At 40.3% G+C, this 18,408-nt stretch overlaps 1 protein-coding gene across 1 annotated transcript in view; it reads right to left on the bottom strand.

Moving 5' to 3' along the window:
- The window catches only part of WDPCP (WD repeat containing planar cell polarity effector), a 278,021-nt gene that overhangs the window by 245,553 nt on the left and 14,060 nt on the right, over nt 1-18,408 (bottom strand). The gene's annotated exons all lie outside the window — the stretch shown is intronic.

The following is an 18,408-nucleotide window of genomic DNA, read 5'->3' as shown; positions in this document are numbered from 1 at the left end:
AAGCAAGTTACAGGAGCGGGGAGGGGGCAGATAGCTCAGTGGTTTAAGCATTGGCCTGCTAAACTCAGGGTTGTGAGTTCAATCCTTGAGGGGGTCTTTTAGGGATCTAGGGCAAAAATTGGGGATTGGTCCTGCTTTGAGCAGGGGGTTGGACTAGATGACCTCCTGAGGTCCCTTCCAACCCTGATATTCTATGATTTAGTCAAACACAGGCTGCATTTGGGCTTAATGCAAGGGTGACAGGGTAAATGGCCTGTAGTATACATGAGATCAGACTAGATGCTCTAATGGTCCTTTCTGGCCTTAAATTCTACAACTCTATAAATCAGTTTCCTTGCCCAGTCAGTCCTCTTCACCCAACTTTGTGTCCGATTAGTCTCTCTCTCTTTCTCCATTGACTCCCAGTCTCAGTTTCTCTCTCTTCAGTTTCATTATCCCTGCAAATCCACTCCCTGGGTCCTTACATAAGAACGGCCATATTGGGTCAGACCAAAGGTCCATCAAGCCCAGTATCCTGTCCTCTGACAGTGGCCAATAGCAGGTGCCCCAAAGGGAGTGAACAGACAGGTTATCGTCAAGTGATCCATGCCCTGTCACCCAATCCCAGCTTCTGGCAAACAGAGGTTATGGACACCATTCCTGCCCATCCTGGCAGATAGCCATTGATGGACCTATCTTCCATGAATCTATCTAGCTCCCTTTTGAACCCCATTATAGTACTGGCCTTCACAACTCCCTCCAGGAAGGAGTTCCAGAGGTTGACAGTGCGTTGTGTGAAAAAATACTTTCTTGTGTTTGTTTTAAACCTGCTACCTATTAATTTCATTTGGTGGCCCCTTGTTCTTGTATTATGAGAAGGAGAAAATAACACTTCCTTATTTACTTTCTCTATACCACTCATGATTTTATAGACTTTTATCATATCCCCCCCTCCTTAGTTGCCTCTTTTCCAAGCTGAAAAGTCCCAGTCTTATTAATCTCTCCTCATACGGAAGCCATTCTATACCCCTAATCATTTTTGTTGCCCTTTTCTGAACCTTTTCCAATTCCAATATATCTTTTATATATACCCCATCTGCACACAGTATTCAAGGTGTGGGCGTACCATGGATTTATACAGAGTCAATATGATATTTTATGCCTTATTATCTATCCCTTTCTTGATGATTCCAAACATTCTGTCCGCTTTTTTGACTGCCGCTGCACATTGAGTGGATGATTTCAGAGAACTATCCACAATAACTCCAAGATCTCTTTCTTGAGTGGTGACAGCTAATTTAGACCCCACCATTGTGTATGTATTATTAGGATTATGTTTTCCAATGTGCATTACTTTGCATTTATCAACATTAAAGTTCATCTGCCATTTTGTTGCCCAGTCACCCAGTTTTGTGAGATCCTTTTGTAGCTCTTCACAGTCTGCTTGGGACTTAACTATCTTGAGTAGTTTTGTATCATCTTCAAATTTTGCTGCCTCACTGTTTACCCCTTTTTCCAGATCGTTAAGATTGTGTCAATCTTTTTGGCCAGTCAGCTCCAGTTCTGCCCCAACAATTGCTTGTCATATATTTTATGAAACTGGACACAATTTTTAGCATTCCATAAAAGTATGTTCAGCTTTTACTTTTAGCCTCTCTTTTAATGCTGTTTCCATAGCATTACATTTCTGAAACTAACAACAGATGGAATTTTATGTTTAGGTCAATTTTTTGCTCATCCTGTATGCCAATGTGCATTTTCATACTGAAATGTACTGCTTGTACTTAATATTATAGTCATAACATCCAAAAGGTATTTAAATTGCATAGACGTGACTGGAACCCAAATTCTAAGTTTAGACTATGGACAAAGTTAGTCTATTCTTCCACAATTAGAAAATAATTCCATAACCAAAATGTTGACTCAAATCTTTTTTTTCTAATTTGAGGGTGAAAATTTATTAGTGATTTCTTCACTTTACCAATTTTACGAATTAACTGCGTTGGGTTCACAGTGACAATATATGGATGACAACCAATGAAGCAATTATAATAAATATCTGTGTCTGAGCCTTCTTTACCAAAACATATCCTCCTGCTTCAAATAACGTGCCATTCAAATTGAATATACCTGAGGTGATATGAAAAATCAATGTTTTTAGTGCCTAGGCATCTTTGTTCACTACATTAAATTGCATGTTTCACCTTTATCAGCTCTTTTGAAGAAAACATATATTTAACAGTTAAAGAAGTAAGTCCTCTTGGTTAGCATCTAGCATTTTTTTTAAAGGACCTGGGCATTTGTAAGCTGTGACAATTATTTTTCTAACAGAATCTAGATGTGAATGTCATTTGCAGTTATGTTTGCAGCTTTGAAGTCTCCTCTAGGTCTGTCATTTGGTTTAGGCTATTGATGGGTGCCTGGGGTGCTTTGTCCTCTGGGATGCTATTTTCCTTTAATTCATCTCTGATTAGAAGCTATTTATGCATTTTTATCTGCTTTACGTAAAGATCAAAGGGATCAGGGATCCCTATTCTGACCCTATAATAGGCAAAAGAGCCAGGATCTGTGTTCTTATTTGGTTTCAGTGTAAATCTTAAAGCTTACCTTTACACTGCTCAAATCTTGATACACCCCTAGTCACTTATGACAAGAGCTTTCTATATGACCAGCAGTTAATGGTACAGACTTAGTTGCCTACAAAAATGGGTATGCTTTTCTTTTCATACACAAGTCATATCTTTGTATATAAATTCTTAGACTGAAATCTCTGAAGATAATTATTTACCTAGTCAATGCGATTTGAGAGACTGATTATTACTAGCAATTAAAGTACAATTAAGCTCCACAGTACTACAGCATCGCTGTTCATAGTGCTGCCATTAAACTAAAATTATGAGAACCTCCCTAATTATTAACGAGAGTATTGTTCTTATGGTGAAGTACTCTTTCAACTCCTTCTCAAAAATTAATTTAGCCATTTTAAAGCTGTAATGGGGCAAAATTTGACTGTTTAACCAGTTCAAGATGGATTTTGTATTCATAACTCAAAAATGGCTTCAAAATGTACAAATGAGGCGTCTGTATTCAGTTACCATTGGTATTAATACAAATGGAGACCTTGCCACCATCGGTACAAAAGAAACAAAAACCACAACACTAACATTCTGCAATTTAAACAACAGGTATTGCTTTGGGGAAAACTTTTTTCAGCTACAATGTAGTAGTATTTTGGCAGACTTGGTACACAAGCACAGCAACTGTGTTGATAAAGAAAATTCCAAGGACTGTATTTTCAAACAGATGCAAGCATGTCGTGTACTACTCCTTGGGGAATTCTGTACTACTGCACATGCACAGAATTTGTCGCCTGCAGATTTCTTTGCTTCCCTGCAGAAAAATGACTCCCGCTCTCCCCCCCGCAGCATCTGGACTCCCACACTGAGCCCCCTCACACCCAGACTGCCCTGCTGAGCTCTATCCCCCCCACACCCCGACCCCCTGCAGCATCCCATTACCGTTGCACCTAGAACTCACCCAACAAGCCCCCGAGCAGCCAGATCTCCCCATACCCAGAACCCCACTGAGTCGCCCGCACCCAGACCGCCCCAACCCCCACACTTGGACCTTGCCGGGCTGAGCCTGCCTGCCTGCACCTGGCACGGAGGGGCACGGCCCTGACGTGTTTCTGGGGCAGGCCCAGTCCTTGCACAAGTCACACTCAGTGACTTGTGCTCCCCAATGCCATACTAGAGCCTCCACATTTATTTGACAAATAAAATTTGCAGGATTTTTAATTTTTTGGTACAGAATACCCTGAGGAGTAGTGTACAGAAACATCATCTCTTCTTCCTTCTGGTCAGTGGGGGCTATACAACTCAGCCTCCTCGTGGCCTGACTCTAGTTTGTGCTAGGGCAGAGGTTCCCAAATTTGGTTCGTGGCTTGTTCAGGGTAAGCCCCTGGCGGGCTGCGAGACGCTTTGTTTACCTGAGCGTCCACAGGTACGGCCGCTCGCAGCTCCCAGTGGCCGCAGTTCGCCGTTCCCGGACAATGGGAGCTGTGGGAAGCGGTGTAGGCCTGGTCACTACTTCCTGCAGCTCCCATTGGCCAGGAATGGCGAACCATAGCCACTGAGAGCTGCGGACACTCAGGTAAACAAAGCGTCTCACAGCCTGCCAAGCGCTGACCCTGAACAAGCCATGAACCAAGTTTGGGAACCCCTGTGCTAGGGCCTATTATTTCCTGCCTGGTCTCTTTGTCCTCAACTGAGAGTCAGGGCATGGGGACCCGTGAAGGCAGCAGTCAAATCCCTCTCTGGAGGAAGAGCATGACACCCTATGTTTGGGGCACCTGAAACCCCTTTGGGGGGATTTTTCTGTCGAAATGTATTATCATAAGCAGGTGCAAACTATTCTGACTGGTTTGTGGAGTGACAAAGATGGAACTGGGGCCCATTTGATGGGAGGAGTCTGACAGAGGGCCTCAAAATTCTTCAGGGTTCCAACTAACCAACTGTCATAAATATAAAGGGAAGTGTAAACACCTTTAAAATCCCTCCTAGCCAGAGGAAAAACTCTTTCACCTGTAAAGGGTTAAGAAGCTAGGATAACCACGCTGGCACCTGACCACATTGACCAATGAGGAGACAAGATACTTTCAAAGCTGGAGGGGGGCAGAAACAAAGGGTCTGGGACTGTCTGTGTGATGCTTTTGCCAGGGACAGAACAGGAATGGAGTCTTAGAACTTAGTAAGTAATCTAGCTAGATATGCGTTAGATTATGATTTCTTTAAATGGCTGAGAAAATAAGCTGTGCTGAATGGAATGGATATTCCTGTTTTTGTGACTTTTTGTAACTTAAGGTTTTGCCTAGAGGGATTCTCTATGTTTTGAATCTAATTACCCCTGTAAGGTATTTACCCTCCTGATTTTACAGAGTTGATTCTTTTTTACTTTTTCTTCTATTAAAATTCTTCTTGTAAGAAACTGAATGCTTTTTTCATTGTTCTTAAGATCCAAGGGTTTGGGTCTGTGGTCACCTATGCAAATTGGTGAGGATTTTTAATCAAACCTTCCCCAGGAAGGGGGGTGCAAGGTTTTGGTGAGGATTTTGGGGGGAAAGACGTTTCCAAACAACGCTTTCCTAATAAAATAAACCTGGTTAGACATTTGGTGGTGGCAGCGAAAGTCCAAGGGCAAAAAGTAAACTAGTTTGTACCTTGGGGAAGTTTTAACCTAAGCTGGTAAAAGTAAGCTTAGGAGGTTTTCATGCAGGTCCCCACATCTGTACCCTAGAGTTCAGAGTGGGAGGTCAGGAGGACCACAGATCCTTACATTATAAATCGGGAGTCTAGGAATGCAGATGGTCCTGCTTTCTAAAAGGTTCTAGAAGACTGCAGCACAAGCACCTGGATCCCATGAGTGGGAATATAAGGAGGAAGAACCTCCAGCTTTGCCAGACAACTTCAACAGTGCAGTTATGAACTTAATGCAAAAATCAGCAGCACTTTTAGTATCTGGGGGCAGTGTAAAATAAATGGAATTTAATAACCATCTCATATACAAGTACGGAAGTGTCTTTATTTAATTCAATAACTTCTCATTTTTCCAGTTCACTTGAATTTTTCACAGGATTTCCAGTCGGCCTCATTGGAGTGCTGCTGAAACTAACGTTCTTGGTTACAGAATTTAGGGTCACTTTGCCACACAGTACAGAAGGATATGACCAAAGTTCTCTAGCCAAAGAACGGGTATTGCACGAGCAACAGCAGTCAAAGCTTCCTCTCAACACCTTGCCTATGTACCTCTACCCTGATTTGGATGGACCACATCTAGGATTGAGAGGATAGTGTCGCTTCAGGCCTCTGTGCTAGGAAAGCAAACAAAAATAAACTGCAATTAGTTTCAACCAATTTTGTGGACTTTTTCCTCTGGAAACTGGACTGAGACCACTAAACTTATTTCACAGATCAGCAGACAGTAACAATTTTTGGTCCTTACCTCTCTTAACTAGATCTGAAATAGATACCTAAAGGTGAAAAGCTCATACTCTATAATCTCTTAACCCATCTAGTCCCCCAATAAAAATGCTTTAAAAGGGAAGCTAATTCAAAGGGGAGAATTTAGGTTAATAGCTAGCAGGCAATGTCTTCAATATTGTATTTTTGGACAGTGTTTTTTATTTTATTTTTGTACTTTTTATTATGCATCAGACAGCATTATTGTTGGCATTTAACCAGATGGCCTTATTACAACAGAAAACATAAACCTCGGTGAGCTCAACCCTATTAAGGTTTTGATTAAATGGACCCTAAATATTGGAGGATGAAAGATGCTTAAGTTGTTTGTTTTATAACAAGTACTGTCTTCACTACTGTGTTCTTCTCAACGGTTGTAAGCTTTTGCATTCACTCAAGATTGGTTGTGCAGACTTGAATAGAGGACTGCCGTGCAAAAAGCAAATTGTAAGTTACAATCTAGAATACCTACAGCTATACAGCAGCTCTGATATTCACACACTGACATGACCCAATACAACCGAAAAGCCGACAGAGAGAGAACAGAGGTTTTGTGCAACACTGAATGTTTTATGGTTATTATTATTTTAAACAGGGCTTTGGACTTGGAGCAAATATCAAAAAATGGATAGAAGCATTATGTCATAGCCCAGAGCCTGGTGGAAGTTAACGGGGAGAGATGAGAGTTATTTTCACTATCACAAACTGCAAAGCAGTTGCTCTGATCATAGAATAAAAAAAAAAAAGAGTAGGCCAGATACTCGCTCCACCGAAGTCCATGGAGCTTTGCCAACTGCTCTACTGAAGCCAATGGAGTTTTGCCAATTTACACCAGTTGAGCATCTGGCCCATATGAATTTATAGAAGATACATTGTCATATAAGCTTTTTAAAAATCTATATGTGCTAATTAGTGTAAGAAACCTAAGGCTTTCACTCCTGTCCATAGTAAAGAAATTGAGCTCTCAGGCAAAATGTCTGGATTTAACACAAATTATAAGAAATCAGAGGCCATAGGGATAGAACTACCACAGGCAGAGAAAATGCAGTTAGAATAGCTTTTAAATTTAAATGTGCAAGGAAACTGATGAGATACTTAGGGGTGAACACTCCAGCCCAAATGGAAAAACTATACAAATAGAGAATTATATGCTGCTTTTCAAAATTACCTTGAAAAATAAACAAAATTCCATTTTCATTCCTGGGGAGAAAAGAGACTGCCAATGACCCCTCTTCCTCTTCCAAGTTCTGACAATCTTATGTCTAAGGAGCCCTTAAAGGGCATTCACTCATATGTAATCAGTAGCAACGTGAAATTGACAAGAATCACAGCCAACGGAAGTAAGTAATGCAGTTTCTACAGGGTCACTATGTCACCCTAAGTACACCAACATAAGCCCTCTCATGGAGGTGGAGTTATTATGTCGGGGTAGTGGGGCACTTACATCAGCAAGAGCAAGTCTATTGTGTGTACACTGATATAATTAGATCGATGTAAGTTGCCTTATGTTGACCTAATGATGTTGTGTAGACCAGGCCTAAGTCTTCAGACTCAATGTGTGGCAATGACAAACACCCGACTTGGATGGCATATCCAAACTTCTCAATTTTCCAATTTGCATTGTAGATCAGACTTTAACCACAGTCAACCAGTGGTCTAAAGCTTCTTTCATCATCTAGTTCAACGTTTCTCAAATGTGGCCACCGTGGCCACATGCAGCCACCAGGGGGGTTTTGTACAGTCACTGCAGCCTCCTGGGCAGTGACATGGGGGGGCAAAGAATTGGCCCCTCCCACTCCTTCCTTGTTGCTCCTGGATGTGCTGCCCTGCCCTGCCTATGGAGAGAGGTGGGGCACAACCCTGCAGGAGCAAGGTGACCCATCTCTTAATAGCGACTGAAAAGTTAGCCAGTTTAGAACAGGATTAAAATAATAAAATTTACGTCTACACCAGAAACAACCTGATTTCTATCTTGCTGATCCAAACTCCGTGCTAGTTCGTGGGTAGAAACAGAGGCATTCTACTGATATCTTCAAATAGATTATGATTTATTAAATCTTCCCTACAGATACAATATTTTAGATGCGTCATTAATGCAGAATTACAAATACCAACAGCAAAGAGTAACTATTCTAAGACTCTTTGGCAGTTAAATACCTCTAACAATTTACATACGCAGTACAAGAAAGAAATAGGGATAAAGATTTTAATGTTGAAAATAATCTGAGATCATTAACACCATTTTTCAAATATTTCTCTTTATTTTTGCAAGTCAAATTACAGAAAGTAAGCTCCAGATGGCTGTGTTCTGTAATATGTCTAAAGGCACTTGCTGAATTCATTATAAAGAGAAGTAATTTCTCTATATAGTTAGGATTGAGGCAGCTTTCCATTGTAAAACTGATTTTGGCCATCCTTCTAAAATCCACAGAAAGGGTTCATTCCCCTTCAAATTTTGCGCGCTCTGTGGTCAACAGATAAATCTTTGTCCAAATATGAGGAAACTTGAACACGCCATTTATGAGATACGGGACTTAGAAAAAAATAAGCATTAATTATGTTTCCAAAAGTTTATGAACAATTTTTGTCACATTTTACTTTAAAAAAATGCTCTATCCTAGAAACTTCAAATTAAGTTTATTGGAAAGATCTTGGTGAGATTTAGCCTAAAGGACTAATTTTTGCAGACCAGCATAATTTAAAAGTTATTCTGTCAAATTAGAAACACTATGTAATATTCTTATTTGCGATTATGAACATATTCTGCATGCAGAAGCTCTGCACCTAAGAAGTTACCGAGTCATAGAATCATAGAATATCAGGGTTGGAAGGGACCTCAGGAGGTCATCTAGTCCAACCCCCTGCTCAAAGCAGAGAGACTCAAGTAGGAAACAAACTTTTACTGATATACTGCATTTTCACAAAGAACTGTACCATAAATAACAACCATCTTTTCTCTCAAGATCTAACTACCTCTACACATAGAACTGTTACAGGTTCTGGAGACCCCCAACAAAATTACATCCCGTTCTACAGAAGTAAAAACAAAAACATAAATGAGCATAGACCAAATATTTCGCATTATTTTATGTATTTATTTTTTTCAAACTTTTTAAAAGACACCTGTAACTATTTACCTTCAAGTCACATTATTCAAATAACAAATATTTATAGAGTTGGTCTCTCATGTGGTCTTACAGTATAAACTGTACAGTATAAACCACTTGTTATACTGTATCATTTGGTTTCTTTGGGGATTCTGCCAATAAAATGTTGGATGTGGTCACAAACATAAATCTGTCTTGTGATCTGGAAATAAAAACCAACTAGATTAATTTTCTGCAATTAAAAGCAACTATCTTTAATTACCCCAATAAATTACTCCTTTGTCTGTCTGACAAGAAAGGGATGTTAGCAACATAACCACGCTGCCAGTGACCATCAGAATTTTGCATGCTCACATTTTTCCCTTCCCAGAGGAGGAGGTAAGGCTTTAAAATTCCTGCTGTAATATATTTAACTGGGGGACTTGTTCAGCCTTCAGTTACACAGGAAAAGCTTGAGATTTTGCCTTACCTACATATTTGTGGAAGGCAAAAGTGAAATGAAAGGAACAGCAAATATTTGGACAGAGGATTCCAGAATCATCAACAGGTGTATCTACAGTTAAGTAACTTTCCTTTTTCGTCCGAGTGACTGTCCATATGCACATTCTACTCACAGGACCAATGGCAGGTGGGAGTTCAGAGCCTTAAGAAAACAGGGATTGTAACAAAGCCTTTCCAAATGCAGCATCTGAGCTGGAGGCTTTAATGATTGTGTAATTCTGTATCAATATGTGGAGAGATCCCCAGGTGGCTTTACATATTTCCATTAGGGATGTTGATTAATCGCAGTTAACTCACGCAAGTAACTCAAAAAAATTAATCACAATTAAAAAACATAATCGTGATTAATCACAGTTTTAATCGCACTGTTAAACCATAGAATACCAATTGAAATTTATTAAATATTTTGGATGTTTTTTCTACATTTTCAAATATTTGATTTCAATTTACAAGCACAAAATACAAAGTGTACAGTGCTCACTTTATATTATTTTATTACAAATATTTGCACTGTAAAAATGATGAACAAAAGCAATAGTATTTTTCGATTCTATTTTTCAATACTTGTACAGCTACTGTAGTGCAATCTCTATCGTGAAAGTGCAACTTACAAATGTAGATTTTTTTTGCTACATAACTGCACTCAAAAACAAAACAATATAAAACTTTAGCGCCTACAAGTCCACTCAGTCCTAATTCTTGTTCAGCCAATCACTAAGACAAACAAGTTTGTTTACATTTACGGGAGATAATGCTGCCCACTTCTTATTTACAATGTCACCTGAAAATGAGAACAGGTATTCGCGTGGCACTGTTGTAGCTGGCCTTGCTAGGTATTTACGTGCCAGATATGTTAAACATTCACATGCCCCTTCATGCTTCGGCTACCATACCAGAGGAAAATGCTTCCGAGCCAATGACATTTGTTAAAAAAATAACATGTTAATTAAATCTGTGACTGAACTCATTGGGGGAGAATTGTATGTCTCCTGCTCTGTTTTTCCTGCATTCTGCCATCTATTTCATGTTATGGCAGTCTCAGATGATGACCCTGCACATGTTGTTCAATTTAAGAACACTTTCACTGCAGATCTGACAAAATGCAAAGAAGGTACCAATGTGAGATTTCTAAAGAAAGCTATAGCACTTGACCCAAGATTTAAGAATCTGAAGTGCCTTCCAAAATCTGAGAGGACGAGGTGTGGAGCATGTTTTCAGAAGTCTTAAAAGAGCAACACTCAAGCGCAGAAACTACAGAACCTGAACCACCAAAAAAGAAAATCAACCTTTTGTTGGTGGCATCTGACTCAGATGATGAAAATGAACGCACGTCAGTCTGCACTGCTTTGGATTGTTATTGAGCAGAACTCTTCATCAACATGTATTCTGGAATGGTGGGTGAAGCATGAAGGGATATGAATCTTCACCACATCTGGCATGTAACTATCTTGCGACACCAGCTACAATAGTGCTATGCGAATGCCCGTTCTTTCAGGTGACATTGTAAATAAGAAGCAGTCAGCAGTGTCGCCTGGAAATGTAAACAAACTTGTTTGTCTGAGCAATTGGCTGAACATGAAGTAGGACTGAGTGGACTTGTAGCCTCTAAAGTTTTATTATTTTTGAGTGCAGATTTTTTTGTACATAATTCTACATTTGTAAGTTGAACTTTCATGATAAAGTGATTGCACTACAGTACTTGTATTAGGTGAATTGAAAAACATTCTTTTCTTTTTTACAGTGCAAATATTTGTAATAAAAATAAATATAAAGTGAGCACTGTGCACTTTGTATTCTGTGTTGTAATTGAAACCAATATATTTGAAAAAGTAGAAAACATCTGAAAATATTTAAATAAATGGTATTCTCATTGTTTAACAGAGCGATTAATCACAATTTTTTTAATCACACGATTAATCGCATTTAATTTTTTTAATCGCTTGTCAGCCTTCATTTCAGCCTTTGCAAATAAAATACCAGAGCACTTCTGACACCAAGGGTATGGAGCACAGCCTCCACTTTAGAAGCATGTGGCTTAGGGACAAAGATAGGTAAATAAATCTGCTGGTTCAGATGAAATTCTGTGATTACTTTCAGCACAAATTTAGGATATGTCGTCAATGTCACTTCCAGATAGAAGATAGTATAAGGAGGGTCTGCCATCAAAACTTGGATTTCTCTTACCCTTCTTGCAGAGGTGATGTGTATGAAAACATCGTTTTTAGTTGTTAAGTCTAATAAAGAACATGTTGCCATAGGTGTTGCCATAGGATCGAACAGTGGGCTGCTTAGAGCTGAGAGAACAAAGTTGAGGTCTCAAAGAGAAAACATTTCTTTAACCAGTGGAAACACCTTGATGAGACTCTTCAAAACCTGACCACAGTTGGGTGCGAAAAAACTTTGTTCATCCACTGGTGGGTGGTCTGCAGAAATAGCAGTCAAGTGAACCCTGACTGAGCTAAGCGACAGGTTCTGATGTTTCAAATCAAGTAGGTATTCCAAAATATCAGACACAGAAGTTTCTTGAAGTGTCAGACCTTTGAAGACACTAGGAAGAAAAGCCTGGCCCTTTCACCAGATAAGTCTGTCTCATAGAATCATTCCTACTGTTTAAGAAAGTATTCTGAACAGGCTAGGAGCATGAATTCTCTACATTGAGCATCCATCCAGTAGCCAAGAGATGAAGGGATTTCAGACAAGCTCTCCAGGGTGATGTTTGGTGTTACAGAGTCCTGGGTGACTCCTACCTCAGAGGGCTGGGGAACCTGGGTGGTCACAACCTGGGCTCAACTCCAAGCAATACTCTAACAACAGAAACAGCACCCAGAGACTCCCCACCCTTTTCTTGTATTAACAATTGTGATTAAAATAGAGATAGAGGATTTATGTGGATGGATGCTTGGTGTGGATAATAACTGAATGATCGGGAAGGTGCCAGCCTAAGAATCCAGTGTCCATTGGCTGAAGAAGGCGTCAAATGGAAATAACCAGAGGACCCCCGGAGGGCAGACTGGAATCCACCCAACAGCCTCAAGAATGGGAGAACCAAAGAACAAGATAACATCTTGACGCACGGAGCCATCAGGAATGTGCTATCTGCTGATTGATTCAGCAACAGCATGATGAAGCAATTCCCACAGACTGGCATAGGAAGAAATTCCTATAAAAATAGACTCTAAAAAGTGAGAACTTTGTGGTCTGATTCTGCAAACCAACTTCCAGGAGCATCAGATGAGCATCTGACAAGGCCCTGCTCCCTCCTCATGTCCAGACCACCTGGCCAGTGGCTTGGCATGAGCAACTCTAAGGCTGGTAACTATGATAACAACCTTGCAGAACCTGTGTGTGTGTGTGTGTTTGTATGAATGAATGCGTGAATAAATATGAGATTGAATGGAATGTTATAGCTATAACTAACTGCTTACTATGATTCTTTCTGTAGTCACAATAAATGTGGTATTTTGCCTTTTTCCCTTTAATAACATCCTGCTGGTTTTTATTTTATTGGTATAACATTTTGGTGGAGAAATGCGAAAGGGGGAATATTGGTAAAAAACCTCAGTTATTGTAAGTATTGGTGTGCACACCGCCAGCTCTATTGAGCTAGGCATTTCTATTAGGTTAACCAGACCTGCTGGCCTCCAGGAAGGTAGCAGGGAAGAACAGGTTAACCGGACCTGCTGGCCTCCGAGAAGGTAGCAGGGAGAAATAGGTTAACGAGGCCTGCTGGCCTCCGGGAAGGTAGCAGGGGACCTGCTGGCCTCCGAGAAGGTAGCAGGGAAGAACAGGTTAACCAGACCTGCTGGCCTCCGAGAAGGTAGCAGGGAGAAATAGGTTAACCAGGCCTGCTGGCCTCCGGGCAGGTAGCAGGGGTCCTGCTGGCCTCCGAGAAGGTAGCAGGGAAGAACAGGTTAACCAGACCTGCTGGCCTCCGAGAAAGTAGCAGGGAAAAATAGGTTAACCAGGCCTGCTGGCCTCCGGGAAGGTAGCAGGGGACCTGCTGGCCTCCGGGAAGGTAGCAGGGGAAAACCGCATAGATTAAGCTATGATTTCAGAATCTAGGCTGTGTCATTTGCTAAGTAATACCAGCAGTGACAAAGAGATTGAAATATCCATGTTAAGATGTTTAAAAGAAAACAGGGTAAGCCAGTACCAGAGGGAGGAATGGAGTCAGAAGGAACTCCAACCTCACCTTTTCTTAAAGAAATTACACCTTTTAAACAAATCCTTCAAAATTTGGGCACAGTCCTTGGACTAAACAAGCCCTAGCTGATGTCTGCACTATTTCGGACCTGGAGGATAGATTGGCTCAGTATATCCTCATAAACAAACCTTCTAGTGCTGCCAAAAGAGATGCAGCAGCAATTTGGTTGTTGTGGGAGGCATGTTAGGATTCTTCCCTCTGCTTGTCTTCATGTAAAGAGGAAAAGGCACAAATGGAAAAGGGAGCAGACAATTGGAAGGTGCTGGCTACAAATACCCAAAGCCGGCTGAAAATAGTGAAAGAGGCACTCCAGGAATACAAAGAGTGAAAAAGTTAACTCTGCAGAGGCTCGAGGGACGAGGGACGCAGGTAAAGGGGGAGAAGGCCCTATGTACGGTACCCCCAGGCATAATTACAAAGAGAAAAGAGAGTAAAAAAAAGTTAACTCTGCTGAGGCTGGAGGGAATTAAGCAGCTAAACTTTGTGAAAATGTTAAAAAGGAAAAGTGTTAGAGAAAGAGCATTCTTGGTTTCTTTGCAGCCATTCTGAAAGAAAAATGGGCCCTTTTCCAAAGGAATGTCTGTAAATTAGTCAGGCAAAAATAAACTATCTGATTAAAATCATTTGACTGGACAATTTAGTCAAATTTGCTAAAAGAACATAAGGGGGTTCTATTGGAACTTAGCTGCCTCAAATGTATAAAGGGAATGTAAGATGTAAAAAAAACAGAGCAGTGTGGAAGGGATGTTAAGGAAAAGAAAATGAGTATGTATCTATCTGTGTGTGTGTAAATATGTAAAGTTCTAAGGACCAGTTGGTTTTGTTTTTGTTTTAAATAATGCCACTAAAAATCCATTTGACTCTTTTATTCAAAGTTGCAAAACTGACAGTCCTTTTTGCTAGACACAGGTAATTAGTGTTGTTTGGCTTTGGGATTTGGCATTTAACCCTTAAAAGGTAACTCAATGCTTTACAAAATTTAAAATGTTTTTAAGTTGTGGCTGCAGCAGGGCAGTCAAAATCAGGAGAATATATAAAAAAAAATTCTGGATTCTTTTTGTTTGTTTGTTTTTTTGTTTGTTTGTTTTTGTAACAAAATAGCAGATGAGAGTTGTAGAAAAAAAATAAAATAAAAGACAGTGCCTCTCTGAAGCAACAGCAGGGGTGAGGTGCACAAAACAAAAAGAAGCAATATTAGAAACACTAAAAGAAAAGGAGTACTTGTGGCACCTTAGAGACTAACCAATTTATTTGAGCATGAGCTTTCGTGAGCTACAGCTCACTTCATCGGATGCATGCCGTGGAAACTGCAGCAGACTTTATTTATACACAGAGAATATGAAAAAATACCTCCTCCCACCCCACTGTCCTGCTGGTAATAGCTTATCTGAAACACTGAGTCTTAAAATGGCTCTGAGTAATCAGATTGTCACTTTGATAAAGGTACATGAAAACTCTGTAAGCAAAAAAAGAAATAGTGACACCTTATGTAAAAATGGATCTGGACAATGTTATAGAAGTTAAACTATGGAAGGAATGTGCTTTTGCCCCAGAACATGTGCAGGGTATATTGCAGAAGGGGCAAAAGAAATGAAAACATACCATGCTACTTAATTAAAATGCTATTAGGGCTCCAAAGGAAGCCACAATAGGTTGGGTTTTCTTTTTCAGATTGCTGTGTGTTTTGAAAGCAGAAGTTAAAAGTAATCAAAACTCTGGTGAAAGTTGATTGTGTCCCTTTTAAGATAGAGTCTCTGAGCTGCTGATGGCTTTAAATCCAAAAGCAGGAAGCTTCTGTGAAAATGCAAATTACCTAAATGATAAAGGAAGGAAAGAACTAGCAGCACAAAGGAGCTGCAGATAAAGGACACACCTGGTCAGCAAACAAATTGTCTAAATAAAAGGCATGGGATAACAAGATAATTTTAATAAATTTAATGATAATAAGTATCCCTGTAACAATGTATAGTGTGTATGATTTTTGGAAAAACCCTTTAAGGTCGTATGGTAATGATGCTTCTCAGTTATTACCTGTAAATAAAACTTAAAGCTTAACACAGCAGGAAAAACATTATAAACTTGGTCTGCTGTATAAGAAGGAAAACTCAGGGATTTAATGACTAAACAGTGGGATAATTTCCCCATAACCCTTAAAAGATAAAAGCCATTGAAACCTGGCCTACCTATAGAACAAAAACAGGAAAATGTGGGGGCAATTCCTCTGTTTTGCCTGCAATCAGCAAGGATATTTGTAAAAGAAATATTTTAAGCAATAATCTGCCACCCCAAAAGGGGTAGAAACATGTTCTTTTTGTCTTTCAGAAAAATCAGGAAAAGCTGATGCCAGCTGAAAAGCAACCCAATACCATGAATCTACTGTCACAATAGAAATTGTGTTTTGTGTTCTATGTTTTGTCTGGTTGCTAGCACGGCTGTGTGTTTAAAAAAAAAAATATTGAAGACCTGCAGGAACTTAAAAATAAATTAAGCTTTCTGTCCCAGCTACAGGACAGCCTGATACAAAAACAAGTACATGCCAATGTAGAGTTGGTCCAAATTGGTCTGGGTAACCTAAAAGGCCAATGGAATCTTTAGTAATGGCTTAATACTACCACATGGCTTATCCATAAGGAAAAAAAAAATATTAGAAATAGGAAACTACACAGCCATAGCTATGGGATGCACTGAAATGCAGATACTTGCACTAGCTACTCTGGAACACAAAATGTTCTGGGTCATATTGGGAACTATTAAGGGTTTGATGCATTTGTTAAAAAAGAAAGAGATCATTGTTTGACACTTATCAATATGAATGGATGCAATATGTTTCCAGTATTGTAAACCAGACTTGTTAATGGGAGAAATTGTTGTCAAAATTGCACACCAACAGTCCCTGGAGGCAAAGGTATTGAAGGTTAACCCACTCCCCATATTACACATGGGATCCTTCTGGCTACCCTGGACCTTGAGCCAGTGGGCTGGGGAGGGAGGGAAGCTATTGGACACTAGAGGTTGTACCAAATGGACTCCTCAAAAGTGGGTGTGCCTCACCTTGCCTGTTGCCCCACAACCTTGTAGTAAAGATACATCACTAGGATCATGTATGTGGCATGAATTGGAATCACAAACTCAAATTGCCTCACAGTACCTTCTCTCGAATAGGCTACATAGAAAGTGATACTGACGATTATAAATCTTAGTGTCAAAAGGGGGATTATGTTGGATCATATTAAAGAAGTTCTGTATTAAAATCACAAATGAGTTTGATTCCCCATAGTTTAAATTCCAGGGTATTACTAATTAAGAGGTCTCTTGGTTTTTGGTACTGTTTCTCTCCCTCTATGTGTGAAACTTGCAAGCTGCTAATTGTGTTAGTACATTCTAAGACAGAGTCTGTTCTCAAAGCAATTCACACAGAGAGAGACTCAAAGCAATACTCTAACAACAGAAACAGCACCCAGAGACTCCCCACCCTTTTCTTGTATTAACAATTGTGATTAAAATAGAGATAGAGGATTTATGTGGATGGATGCTTGGTGTGGATAATAACTGAATGATCAGGGAGGTGCCAGCCTAAGAATCCAGTGTCCATTGGCTGAAGAAGGCGTCAAGTGGAAATAACCAGAGGACCCCCGGAGGGCAGACTGGAATCCACCCAACAGCCTCAAGAGTGGGAGAACCAAAGAACAAGATAACATCTTGGAGCACGGAGCCATCAGGAATGTGCTATCTGCTGACTGATTCAGCAACAGCATGATGAAGCAATTCCCATAGACTGGCATAGGAAGAAATTCCTATAAAAATAGACTCTAAAAAGCGAGAACTTTGCGGTCTGATTCTGCAAACCAACTTCCAGGAGCATCAGATGAGCATCTGACAAGGCCCTGCTCCCTCCTCATGTCCAGACCACCTGGCCAGTGGCTTGGCATGAGCAACTCTAAGGCTGGTAACTATGATAACAACCTTGCAGAACCTGTGTGTGTGTGTTTGTATGAATGAATGTGTGAATAAATATGAGATTGAATGGAATGTTATAGCTATATCTAACTGCTTACTATGATTCTTTCTGTAGTCACAATAAATGTGGTATTTTGCCTTTTTCCCTTTAATAAGCTCCTGCTGGTTTTTATTTTATTGGTATAACACTAGGCTCCACTTCCCCACTATTTGTAAGGTGGGTTCTGGCCTTTGTGGGCCTCCTTAATTCTCTCCAGATGGGGGGATCAAAATGAAAGTCACAAACTCCCAAACATTCAGGAACACTCCCTCCCTGTGGTCCCACTAAAGGAGTGGGGAAGAGTGGCAAGTCTCTAGCGTTGCCAATGATCCAGCCCCAATGCAATGGGTTTGGGGAAATCGCTCTGGCTGGGTCTCTGAGTCAGGCTGAGCCTGTTTGTCTTACCCTAGGAGTCCACTGTACTCTCTTCAGGGTTGGGGTGAAGGTTTCCTGCCTAGGAGTTCCCGCCACAGCTTCAGGAGTCACTCCTGCAGTCTGCTGCTTAAGGCAATCCTGATTCCCATCTCCACCCCCCTGCTGACTGCAGCTTCCTCCCTTTAAAAGGCTTCTTCCCTATCATGCATGATTGACAGTGCCGGGCTA

This window comes from Lepidochelys kempii, chromosome 3 (genome assembly GCF_965140285.1).
Source record: "Lepidochelys kempii isolate rLepKem1 chromosome 3, rLepKem1.hap1, whole genome shotgun sequence".
In the NCBI taxonomy this organism is placed as follows: domain Eukaryota; kingdom Metazoa; phylum Chordata; order Testudines; family Cheloniidae; genus Lepidochelys; species Lepidochelys kempii.
This window is presented reverse-complemented; position numbering and strand designations above follow the sequence as displayed.